This window comes from Rhipicephalus microplus, chromosome 2 (assembly GCF_043290135.1).
Source record: "Rhipicephalus microplus isolate Deutch F79 chromosome 2, USDA_Rmic, whole genome shotgun sequence".
NCBI classification, from domain to species: Eukaryota; Metazoa; Arthropoda; class Arachnida; order Ixodida; family Ixodidae; genus Rhipicephalus; species Rhipicephalus microplus.
In genome coordinates, this window is record NC_134701.1 from 35,228,481 (window position 1) to 35,241,078 (window position 12,598).

Here is a 12,598-nt window from a genome sequence, read left to right on the forward strand (position 1 = left end):
GGTGGTGCGTGAGATAGCTGAGAGATTATGAATCTCAAAAGACCGCGTGGGTCATATCTTGCATGATATTTTGGACATAGGAAAGCTGCCGGCGCGACAGGTGCCGCGTTTGCTCACTCTGGACCACTTCAATCCGTGAGACCACTCTAAAGCAGTGTTTGAAGTTGTTTAAGCAGAATTTGAAGGAGTTCCTGTGTTGTTTTGTGACTGTCCACAAAGCACAGATCCACTAGTACACACCAGAAGCCAAAAAAAAAAAACGACAGCCCTGTGCGGAAGGCGCAGCACAGCACAGTGAAAGCTAGAGGAGCGGCCTTTCAGAGCCTTTTCTAAACACTCATTGGGTAACTGTGGCAAGCACACTTGCTTGATGCCCACTACAGCATTAATAATAGAAATTTTAGGGTAGTACGCTGGTATTCGCTATGCTATTTTTCGTCATTCTTCTGAGAAGCGTGGTATCTGCAAAACTATTGCAAAGAATGTTGAGCCAATTGTTCATGCAGTGGCTTAAGACGATGAGGAATTATGCGATGGAAGTGAAAATGCTGTAGGCCCGTGTGCTAAGATTTGGGTGCACGTTAAAAACCCCAGGTTGTCACGATTTTTGGAGCCCTCCACTACGGCATTTCTCATAATCATATCGTGATTTTGGGACGTTAAACCACACACATCAATCAATCGATCGAAGAATTATGCCTGAAGTGGGTATGCACCACAGTTAATAGCTGAACAAAACAAGCTCTTGTAGTGGGTTGGAGCACTGGACGACCCACTCGTTACGCTATTCTCGTTGTGGGACCACTGCTTGTTCTTTCGCTGTTTTGCAAAATGCTTTATAAGCTTATTAATGCGATTGCTTTCCCGACATCAAGCTGGCCTAAGGCAAATTTGCCAACAAGTCCCAAGCACTAGCATGGCTCAGTGGTAGAATACTCAGATTGGCACCCAGCTGACCTGGGTTCGAGCCTCACTGTATAATTGGTGCTAGGTTTTTTTTTTTGCTAATTTCGCGCAATGTGGTTACGGACACTGGCGGCGGCGGTGGTGGACAACTTAGCGCAGCGCGAGACCAGAGTTGTGACTTCATAACAGCTTTCGCTGTAAACACATTAGAAACAGTGCACTGAACCGGAAGAACCTGCCCCCAAAGAAGGCGAAGACTGTGGCATCGGTTAGAAAGGTGATGGTCACCGATTTCTGGGGTTCTCAAGGTGTGATCTTCATCGACTTTCTTGAGAAGGGCTAAACGGTGACAGGATCGTACTACGCCAATTACAGGACTGATGTGACACAGAATTGTAGGAGTGGAAGTGCAGCGCCAATTGCGCCATGCTGCGCTACTCTGATGTGCTGTGCCAAGCCGTGCCTGAACGGCAATTTGCACGTGGAACTCCAAATTTAGCCGAGAGTTTTATCATCGGCCAAGCAACACGTGTGGGCTACACAAAAGTGGCAAGCGCGTCCATATCAAAGGTCGTATTTCAGATCATGCATGAATCTTGTGCCATGTGAACACAATGCTCGATTCTTGTTAAGTTGGTGTTTGTGTGCAGAGGTATGCACACAAACACCATATATAGATACGACCATTCTAGAATTCCACTTGTCCGAACCACCTATGGAACACAGGCACTTAAATATTTAATTCCCAGTCTTCTCAACAAACATACTCATGTTATAAAAAAATCACGCAGGAATCACTGTCTCTGAAATCTTTCAAAGATATACCAAAGCTTACCTTCTATCCTGTCCTCAAGATTGATAAGTTCTGTATATAGCAGTCATATGTTTCTCTGGTTTCGTTATTTGTAGTGTTATGGATCTTTTTTATTACTGTAGAAGTATGTACTCCATTTACTCTGTACAAAAACAATGTTACGCATGCATCATTAGTGTGTTATATTATATTTCTTCTTATGTTGTGTGCCCTGAGTGGTGCTTTCGGGTTCTTGGGTCCCGTCAGGCAGAGGACATCTGCCTTTTGCCCTTGTATCCGAGACATACATTTGTCTGAAATAAAGACAACAACAACAACAACCGGGGAGCCGAGCCACGAGATTGAAGTAACTAGTAGTATAAGAATGGGGTGGAGAACATTTGGCAAGCACTCGCAAATCTTGACATGTAGATTGCCACTATCCCTCAAGAGGAAGTTATATAACAGCTGCATCTTGCCGGTTCTTGGCTACGAAGCAGAAACCTGGAGACTTACAAAGACAAAGAGGGTTCAGCTTAAATTGAGGACGATGCAGCAAGCAATGGAAAAGAAAATGGTAGGTGTAACCTCAATAGAGAAGAAGAGAGCAGAGTGAATTAGGGAACAAACCTGGTTTAAGGATATGATCGTTGAAATCAAGAAGAGTGAATGGACATGGGCCAGGCATGTAGCGCGTAGACGGGATAACTGCTGGTCATTAAGGTGGTGGTGCCACTCAGGCCGCAACCACTCCGCCTTTTACGCATTGTTTGCGAATGCACTGGGCTCGCTGTGCTTCACAAAGAAAACTGAATTGGGCTACTTCATTAAGCTTATTATCCCCTCTTTTCAATAACATTTGATTTTAATGCCTGGGCGGAGGCATTATTCAGTAGCAATGAAAGTAGTGTGAGCAACAAAAGCATTTTTGCTGTACAAGCCTCCGTTGTACTGCAAGTACGGCGAAACTTAACAAAGCGGGAGTCACTGTGCCTTTGAAGAATCAAGGTTTCTATGAAGAGATATTGGACATAAACTAATCAGTAATTTATTACCGTCCTACTAAAGATGGGCAAAATAACGAAGGTTTGTGTAGGAATATCTTTTTTCTTTACATAGGAGAACCATAATATTTAATGGCTATGTAGACTTACTTTCCATGCGAAGTCGCTTAGTGCTCTGACGAAAACTTGATTACTTATTATTGTGTCAATGGGGTAGTTTATGGCTCTACTTGGTCATGCATTACCGATGAAGCGACAAAACTATACAAGCTGATACTCTGAACTTCTATATAATGAAGCAGTAGGCCCCTTTCTGTGATTCTATGACGAAAAAATTCTTTTATCTTTATTAGGGAACCTACCAGACAGCATTAAATTTAGGTAATTTTCTGTTGGCCAGTTCCGAGGGAACTTGCTTTTTTTTCTTTTATATGCTAACTAGAAAGGAGTATTGCACATTAATAGATGAATATTGTGTCTTGTATCTATTTTTGCTATCTAACTTGACCACTCAGTGCTTCAAACAAAATATTTTCAATAAATCATAAATCTAGCAGGCGTTTTTTGGTGGCAGCTCCAACTATTAAATGAAAAATCAAGTTGTTTTATGTGAGTTCATATGTTTGCCGTAAGTGGCACAATTAAACATAATAAAATGGGTAAAACAGGTATAGATTATATCTCCAGGCTTCATAGTTTTCCTCACAAGGTAAGTTTAGTCGCCGCTCGTAATTAACACCAACCGAAAAGGAGGAGGGCTGAGTCAGTCACGAAAGACACTGGCATGCCGTGCGACTGATCTGTATGTAGTGCCTCTTCAAACGGGACACAATATATATATTTTTTGATGTAAAGCAATCCTTGGGGAACTTTGGCAACTTTGAGTCTGTCTGTCTGTCTGTCTGTTTGTCTGTCTGTCTGTCTGTTTGTCTGTCTATCTATCTATCTATCTATCTATCTATCTATCTATCTATCTATCTATCTGTCTGTCTGTCTGTCTGTCTGTCTGTCTGTCTGTCTGTCTGTCTGTCTGTCTGTCTGTCTGTCTGTCTGTCTGTCTGTCTGTCTGTCTGTCTGTCTGTCTGTCTGTCTGTCTGTCTGTCTGTCTGTCTGTCTGTCTGTCTGTCTGTCTGTCTGTCTGTCTGTCTGTCTGTCTATCTATCTATCTATCTATCTATCTATCTATCTATCTATCTATCTATCTATCTATCTATCTATCTATCTATCTATCTATCTATCTATCTATCTATCTATCTATCTATCTATCTATCTATCTATCTATCTATCTATCTATCTATCTATCTATCTATCTATCTATCTATCTATCTATCTATCTATCTATCTATCTATCTATCTATCTATCTATCTATCTATCTATCTATCTATCTATCTATCTATCTATCTATCTATCTATCTATCTATCTATCTATCTATCTATCTATCTATCTATCTATCTATCTATCTATCTATCTATCTATCTATCTATCTATCTATCTATCTATCTATCTATCTATCTATCTATCTATCTATCTATCTATCTATCTATCTATCTATCTATCTATCTATCTATCTATCTATCTATCTATCTATCTATCTATCTATCTATCTATCTATCTATCTATCTATCTATCTATCTATCTATCTATCTATCTATCTATCTATCTATCTATCTATCTATCTATCTATCTATCTATCTATCTATTTGCCTGCCTGCCTGTCTGTCTGTCTGTCTAATCTATCTATCTATCTGTTTATCTATCTATCCGATCCATCCATCCATCTATTCATCCATCCATCCATCCAGCTGGCTACGGCTTTTCGCGCTCCTGACCATTTGGATAATGGTATCGATACCAAACTTGGTATGATATAACATGACTGTATGACGAACATAACTGACTAGTCATAACATGAAAATTATCACATGTATGTGATAAATGTCATGATTTACATGTCAAGGTCTTGCTGCTCTTGCGGTGGTCTCATTCACATGATATGTTGCAAAATTGGTATGGTATGACGTGACTGCACGGCGAACACAAGCGACAGACCCTAACATCAAAATCATGTCATGCGTGTCATGTAACAACATGGCTACACGCCACACTCATGATGTGCTGGCGAGCGTTTCGCTAGCTTTGCATATACCGAATTTGGTATTACAGGACGTGAGTGGATGACGAAGGTATGTGACTAGTGCAAACATGATTATCATGAGATGTGTGTCAAGTAACAACATCACTACATGCCATGCTCATGATGCGCTCGCGGCCGTTTCACTAGCTTCTTGTGAACTAAATTTGGTATTACGGCACGGGAATGGATAACGAAGGTATGTGACTGGTGCAAACATGATAATCATGAGATGCATGTCATGTAGCAAGATCACTAAATGCTACGCTCATGATGCACCATCGGCCCTTTCGCTAGCTTTACATCTACCAAAATTAGTATTACATGACGCGAACGGACGACATAGGTAAAAGACACGTCCAAACATGATGATCATGACATGATGCGCTTGCGGCCGTTTTGCTACCTTCACACATACCAAAATTTGGTGTTACATCACGTGAATGGATAATAAAAGTATGTGACTGGTGCAAATGATAATCATGAGATGCGTGTCATGTAAGAACATTAATACACGCCACACTCAAGCGCCAATACACTTCGACGTGAGCCAGCGCATGTGTGCGCCGGGGTTCGTTTTATCGCGTCATGCCGGCAATGTGCAGGCGCCGATATCCCCCTAGTAGAGATCAGTGGACCTGCCCACTGACCTTCATAGTAGGTCTGCATGATATACTCGCAGGAGCGCGCCGCGCTGCTTTGCTTTGACGCCTGTGCGTTTCAGCGCACACGGCGTGTTCCGTCACGAAGAGAGGCAAACGTGGTGCTGTCCAAGTAACGTCGTTGGCGCGAAATGCAGCATGTCGCATTTCGTGCCGGTTGCCAACAGGGCGCGTCGACGGACGCTGGTCGCGCCTGGCGTCGCAATATAGAGTGATTGCGTTTTGCTAGCGTGGCGCTGCTGTGCCCAGCCTATGCGTGCGTCAACGTTGCGTCGGAGTATATTTGGCCCTTTATGATGCGCTCGCCACCGTTGCGCTAGCTCTACATGTACCAAATTTGGTTTCACGAGAAGTGAATAGACGACGAAGGTAAATGACGTGTCCAAACCTTATAATCATAATTTGCGTTTCATGTAAAACATGACTACATGCTACGCTCATACCGTTCTCGTAGCCGTTTCACTAGTTTCACATATTCGGAATTTGGTATTACGGCACCTGAATGGACAATGAATGTAAATGACACATCTAAATATGATAATCACGATATGGATTTTATGTAAAACATGACTACAAGCTACGCTCATAGCACGCTCGCGGCTGTTTTGCTAGCTCCATATATACCAAAGTTGGTATCAGGTGACGGTAATAAATGACGAAGGTACAGGGTTCGTACAGGTCCTTCGAATCCTTGAAAAATTCTTGAATTTCAAAAATGCATTTTCAGGGCCCTTGAAAGTCCTGGCATTTCTTGCCATCCTTGAAAATCCTTGAATTTCCTGAGCAATGCACTCTCATATCGACATCACGACCTCCTAAATGTGATACATCATTGTGTGAACCTTTTAAAGTCCGAATTTCTGGAGCAGTAATGCAATGTGAGTGCACATGATACCATTTTGCAAAAGTGCATGTGAAAAAAAAAAAAGTTAGTTTCTGGTGAGGGTGAAGCAGTGAATGTGATAGCAAAAAATTAGAACGTCACACGATGAAGGGCAAGCAACCCCATACATGCAACGTGCCGCCCAAGTACGAAGGACGCATGAAAAGAAAGCGCACAGGTTGAGTGCTAACGAACGACTGTCACAGCTTGACACTGGAAGTGTGCTGCTTAAAGAAACCAAGAACGGTGCTAGAGAAGAACAAACGTGTACCCACTGGATGAGTGTAAATTAACCACTGTCCCAGGTGTTACTTCTTACTTGTTTAGCGACGTGCTACGAGCGTCCACTTTGTGCACGAGCTGGCACTCTTGATGAAATGGTGCCATCAAATTTCAAGGCTATAGCAAGCACCATGTGTGTTTAAGAATATGTTTTAAGTCGCTTCCCAAATGTACCCTAATGTTCATTCTCCTAATCAAGAGCTATCACGAGTGTGTCCAACACTGACCTAGCTCTACAGGAACGGCAAAAAAAGTTCTAGTGATGTCACACCAGATCTATAGTCAGCTGAGTGACCTCTGGACTTCCACCCAGTACATACCGGCAAAGCATCACAGCTCCTGCAAGTAGCGGCGAGTTTGTTTTGTAGGTGCTTGTGTGACACACGTGTGGCAGAGCTGACATTGCTCAGCATGATGTGTGCAAAGCTTTGTAATCAGGGGACTAAGTCAGCTACACTGCAATGTACCTGCGCAACTCGGTCCCCACAAACATGAACTGAAAATTGTCCATATCAAAAAGGCGACAAATTAAATAGTGAGAATAAATGAATCTTGGTGCATGTATCGTGCTTATTGGAGCTATAATTAAACGTTGCAGCAAGGAGAGCGCAAGCCACAAATATTGTGGCACAACCCCTTTAAGGCCTGACTACACATGTGCGTTTAGGCCTATCAGCACGTAACTTTTCAACAAGACATCATGCCTTCGCTCTATAGAGAGGGTGCGAGAAGTTATGAAGACTATGCTTTTTTTTATAATGTGATACCCATATATTGTAAGTGCAATAATATTGATCATTTTTGAAAATATTAGAGTTAGAAATTTCAACTTCGCATGCCACTCTGAGTGCTTCCCGACATGTAGTAACTTCTTCCCGACACCGTAGTATTTACGAGGGGCAGACAGTGATTGTCCTATACGTAGTGAGCACATCTCTGCATTTAGGACAATTTATCTTTTTTAAGGTCCCGTACATTAGATATCCTGCCACTTTGACCAGCACATCCTGCATCTTTGACAAAGCCTTGCTTCTGTTGCATCGTTGCAACTGGGATCTCTTTACCTCTTTGGGTACACCTTACTAATGCTTGTCAGTGGAAGTTGTCAGCAAGGTGCTGTACAGGCTTACTCTGAAATTCTCGGCAATTACAAGCTTTGAGAATGTTCACCGAAAATGCGGATGTAGAAGTGCGATCTGCGTGACAATATTTTTGCGAATCGGTGTTTTATTTTCTTGGAAGATCTGGAGGGGCAAGGGGATGTACCAGAGCGGACTGTGCGCATTGAGCCGTTGGTACGAATTCCAAAGTATTGATCAATAGTCAGCTCAGAGCTGACGGTGCTTCATTGTATTTTGTGGTACTTTTGTATTTTGTCGAGTACGTGAAATGTAAAGAGTCTTCATATGCAAGGCAAGAAAAAAAGAAAACATCGTGTCCCCTTCGAAGTGGCACTACATACATAAGGTCCATTCGATTTACCCTGTACTTCCAGAACTAGTTCACGGTGGTGCCATCTGGGTGTTGTTTTCGTGTAGGTGACGTTTCAGCAAGTGCAGCAGTGACAAGATGCGGAAACCAATTCGAGAGTGCACATGTCTTGCAAGCGCTATGCTACTCGTCGGCTGTCTCGAGGGTTGTGGAGGCTGTGATTCGTATAAAACGGCGCTGCTTGCGTTGCTTGGCATGGTAGACGGCGCCGCTCGCGTTACTTGGCCGCTTGCGTTGCCTGGCAAATAGACACGAATGCCATCGGCTGTGTCGTTTGCTGCAGCTGCAGCCATTTTGTGCTGCACGGACTCCGAACTACCTCATAAGCAGGTGTAGGGAATTTATGAACTAGCCGTGCACAACAGCTACACTTTTTCGAATTGAATACTACGGTGCTCCTGGTGCCATGATCAACTCGTGAAACGAATGCCAAAGGGCAGCGCCTCCGTGAACCGGTTCACGAAGTGCAGGTGAAACAAATGGACCTATATAAATCGCAGGGCATGTCAGCACCCTTCCTTTCACAATTTCGAACCTCACAGGCACGAAAACACTCAATGGAACGTGCAAAACATGAGCAGCTGAACCACGATGAGATGCACATTACTAAACGCGCCGGGGAACAATGGTTGTGCGAACGTGTGACGAACGCACAATGTTCCGGCGTACCGAAACTATTTGCTGCTTGATAAGACCAACCTGCTGACGGGGTGAGACTGGAAAGGGTTCATAACTAAGCCCTTTTTCTCTTATAGTTGGTGTTTGTTACGCGCGGTGCTTGTGCTTATCTCGTGAGACAAACTATGAAGCCTGGAGAAATAATCTATGCTTGTTCTACCTTTTTATTATGTTTAGTTGCGCCACTTTCGGTGAACGTTTGAACTCACATAAAACAACTGGATTTTTCATTTAACAGATGAGCTACCACCAAAAAATGCCTGTGAGATTTATCATTATTGAAAATACTTTGTTTGAAGCACTGAGGGGTCAAGTTAGTGAGCAAAAGTATATACAAGACACAATGTTCTTCTACTAATGTTCAATACTCCTTGGTATTTAGCGTCTAAAAGAAAAAAAAAAGTGAGTTTCTACGAAACTGGCCAGCAGAAAAATTACCTAAATTTAATGCTGTCTTGTAGGTTTCCTCATAATGATAAAAGAAATATTAAACAACTGTTCGTCCAGCTAAAATTATTCATTCACATTCACGACGAAACATCTCATCTGTGAAGTGTTTGCTGCAGACTGCATCCTTTGTGCTGAGTGGATAATCCTTCCTGGTAACCGCTTGAGTGCATGCTTTGAGGCGTTCAGGATCAGAAGGGACTTTGGATAATAATGTATTTTCTTGGCACATAGAGTAGCCTGACCGGCAATGACTAACGAAACACTTTCTACCCGAATTCAGTTACTGTGTGGGCGTCTTCTTCTAGCAGAATTCATTCATGGTGGCACAAGTTAATTTCGCAAACAGGAATGATAACGTCAGTTGTTACTTCATGAAACTCGCCAAAGGCACGCCAGCAACTGAAAGCAGCCGAATGACCCGTTTTTTCACAAGTGAAAAATGCCACGCTTTCGGAACGCTGGCGTTGCCACCAGCCTCACTGGTTGCTCAACGTTGCGAGAATTTTTTTTTCTATTTTTAAGTTGTGCTGTCTTGCCAATAGGTGCGCTGCCGGCAGCAATCCAACGAACGCGCATCTCTGTTACTTTATCTGGTCGATCGCGTCCCATAAGAAAGCCAAGAAGTGTCCTCACCTAAAGTGTTTGTATCTTACACCGTGTTTATAATCAACCATTCTGCTAAGTAGAGCTACTGGCAGCACTGAACTGCTGCAATAATATTGCCACAGCTTCTGATCGTGCAGTGTATGATACGCAGACACATGTACTTCCTGAAACAAGAAAAACTCCCTTCGCCGGTTTAACTATTCGTTGTCTTCTGGCGAGATGCCTTTTGTTTAAAAAAGGAGGTCATTGTGGTGTTTGTCTTGAAACAGAGCCAGAACTCATTGTTTGTTTGGGGCTACAAGCCTATAGCCTGTAGAAGCTGTCTGTGGAAATATTTTCAAAAGATGATCAACAGGCAACTGCTACGCTTTTTTGAAACAAACAAATTATGTGACCTATAGGCCTTATGCAAAAGCGCTGCCATCTGTCGGTTGTGTGCATACCGTCATATTAGAGGCATGGCACAATACACACAGCCCGCGTGTGTAAGACGTATCGACGTGAGGTGCGCATTGGCTGATAATCACAGTGCCGACGTATTGCTGCGTCCCTTGCTGTACACATACATGGACTCGAAATGCTTGAATAAAGAAGGTAAGCCGTAAACATTGCTTCTTATTTTTTCAAGCTGATGACATTTCCAGAATGTGCTCCGGATACTGCTTTCGGAACATGTCTTTGTACTCGTCTTCCTATAAGATGTGCATTAGGATTTGTGCTTGTGTTCCCTCAAATTTCTGCATGCCGAATCGAGGCAGTTTTTGCAATGTTTTCGCTAGTAGCCATTTACCAAGTGTAGGCGTCTAGTACATTTTACCCAGAAACCACTCTCACGCAACAAGCTTTATCGCGGCTGATTGCACGTGAAGAAGCATAGAAGCCCTGTCCTTGTCTCACTCTACTGACTTGTATGAAAGGTCTGCACACTCAAACAGCATGTATGCTAGGTGCCAGGGCACTGCTAGATTGAAACCCCGTTGGTGGACAAGCTAGCTGCATTCGTCCATGAAAATGCCGCCAATGCATGGACACCCATCCCTGCAGTAGACCTAAAACTTTTTCTGAAACGGAAGCTCAGGATTATTAGCAGGGCTCATGGGATAGGCAAACACAGAATAAACATGTTGTCAAGCTGCATCTTGGTAATTTGTCTTCAGTATCAAAGTTAGGCCTCACAGAAGTAACACTTATTAGGCTAAGAACAGGACCCGCACACAGTACATGTGCATACCTTCTGTCTGGTGGTGATCCATTCATGTGTGAGAACTGGAGTGAATCACTTATTGTGCTTTGGTACAAAGAATTAGATCCTCTCATTTATTCATTTATTCATGATACCTCAAAGGTCCCACATGGTACATTACATGAGAGGTGGGCAAACAAAAGATTGACGGGTCAGGTTATATTTCATGGCTTGAAAGATGGTTTTCAATTGCATCCTTGAGTAGAGCAATGTCAGTGATGAGGACGATATGTGAAGGAAGGGTATTCCATTATTCAGCAGTATGCAGAATGTTGATAGGTCGTTGTGTGTGCACAAGGCTGATACACAGCATTTTGATGGGAGTGGTGAGAGGGATGATGTGCAGGAAGGATGCTTTGGTTTTCTTGAGGCAGCGAATGGAAAAATCTAAAAAATAAATTAGACGAGCAGCCTTGTGGCAAACTGAGGGGAGGCATAGCTGGGATTTAAAGGCGGATACACTTGTCTTGTAGGAATAATCAGAAAGAATGAACCTGGCAGCAACGGTTCTGGACCAATTCAAGAGAAGTAGTTATGTTAACTTGGTGGTTGTCATAGATAGTATAGGCATATTGTAGTTTCGATCGGATTCAATGTTTTATGTGCAAGTAATTTGACTGTAGGGGATGCTGATGATAAGTTACGGTGTAGCTAATATATAAGCGATTCCAGGAATTGGTTAGTTGGTGTATATGATGGGTCCAGGACAGATCGCAAGATATATGTACTCCTAGGTATTTAAATGTCTGGCATTGAGTCCTAGTGTTGTTGTTGAGGGAGTACGAAGACACTACATAGTTACAGCGGCGATGAAAGGATATGTGGGAGCACTTATGTACTTACGTTGAGACATGTACCGTCAGTTGTACCATGTTTGGATTTTGAGAAGATATCATTCCAGTACCATGCTGATTGTAAACGCCACTCATATGTCGGTAGAAAACGAGTCTTTAAAACATGATTCACTATTTTCTGTGCGGCCCTTGGGTGCAAGGGTTGGTAATGAGACGTTTGTGCTCATGCGATATTCCCATAATTTGATTTCCTCAGCCACTAGTCATTCATTCTTGCTAGGCACATTGCATGTCAGTGTCATTATTTTAATACTGGTATGTTTTTCACACCTTTAGTGTGTTGAATTATTAGGCCGTTGTACAGCCATTATCATTGTTCACAGGTTTTGTCCGATTACCTGGCGCTTTTTGGCTATCAAATAACCCTTGCACCATGAAACACCTCATATTGCCATGCGTGTTTCTTTATGTTGATGCATTTCGGTTTCACCTGCGAGAACTGCTCAGTGCAGACCGCACTACAACGTTCAAAAAGCTTCACAATTATTCTTTATATCAAGATTCCACCCAGGACATGAATAGTGAAGTTTGTTCGAGCACTTTTGCGAGCACCAGTGATAATGCTGGATGGTTTGAAGGCCACTGTATAAAAAACCACATTCTGCCGATGATC

The 12,598-nt window shown here is 42.7% G+C and overlaps 1 protein-coding gene across 2 annotated transcripts in view; it reads left to right on the top strand.

Annotated features, from left to right (window-relative positions):
* arr (low-density lipoprotein receptor-related protein 6) overlaps positions 1-12,598 on the top strand; it is a 345,664-nt gene that overhangs the window by 21,237 nt on the left and 311,829 nt on the right. The gene's annotated exons all lie outside the window — the stretch shown is intronic.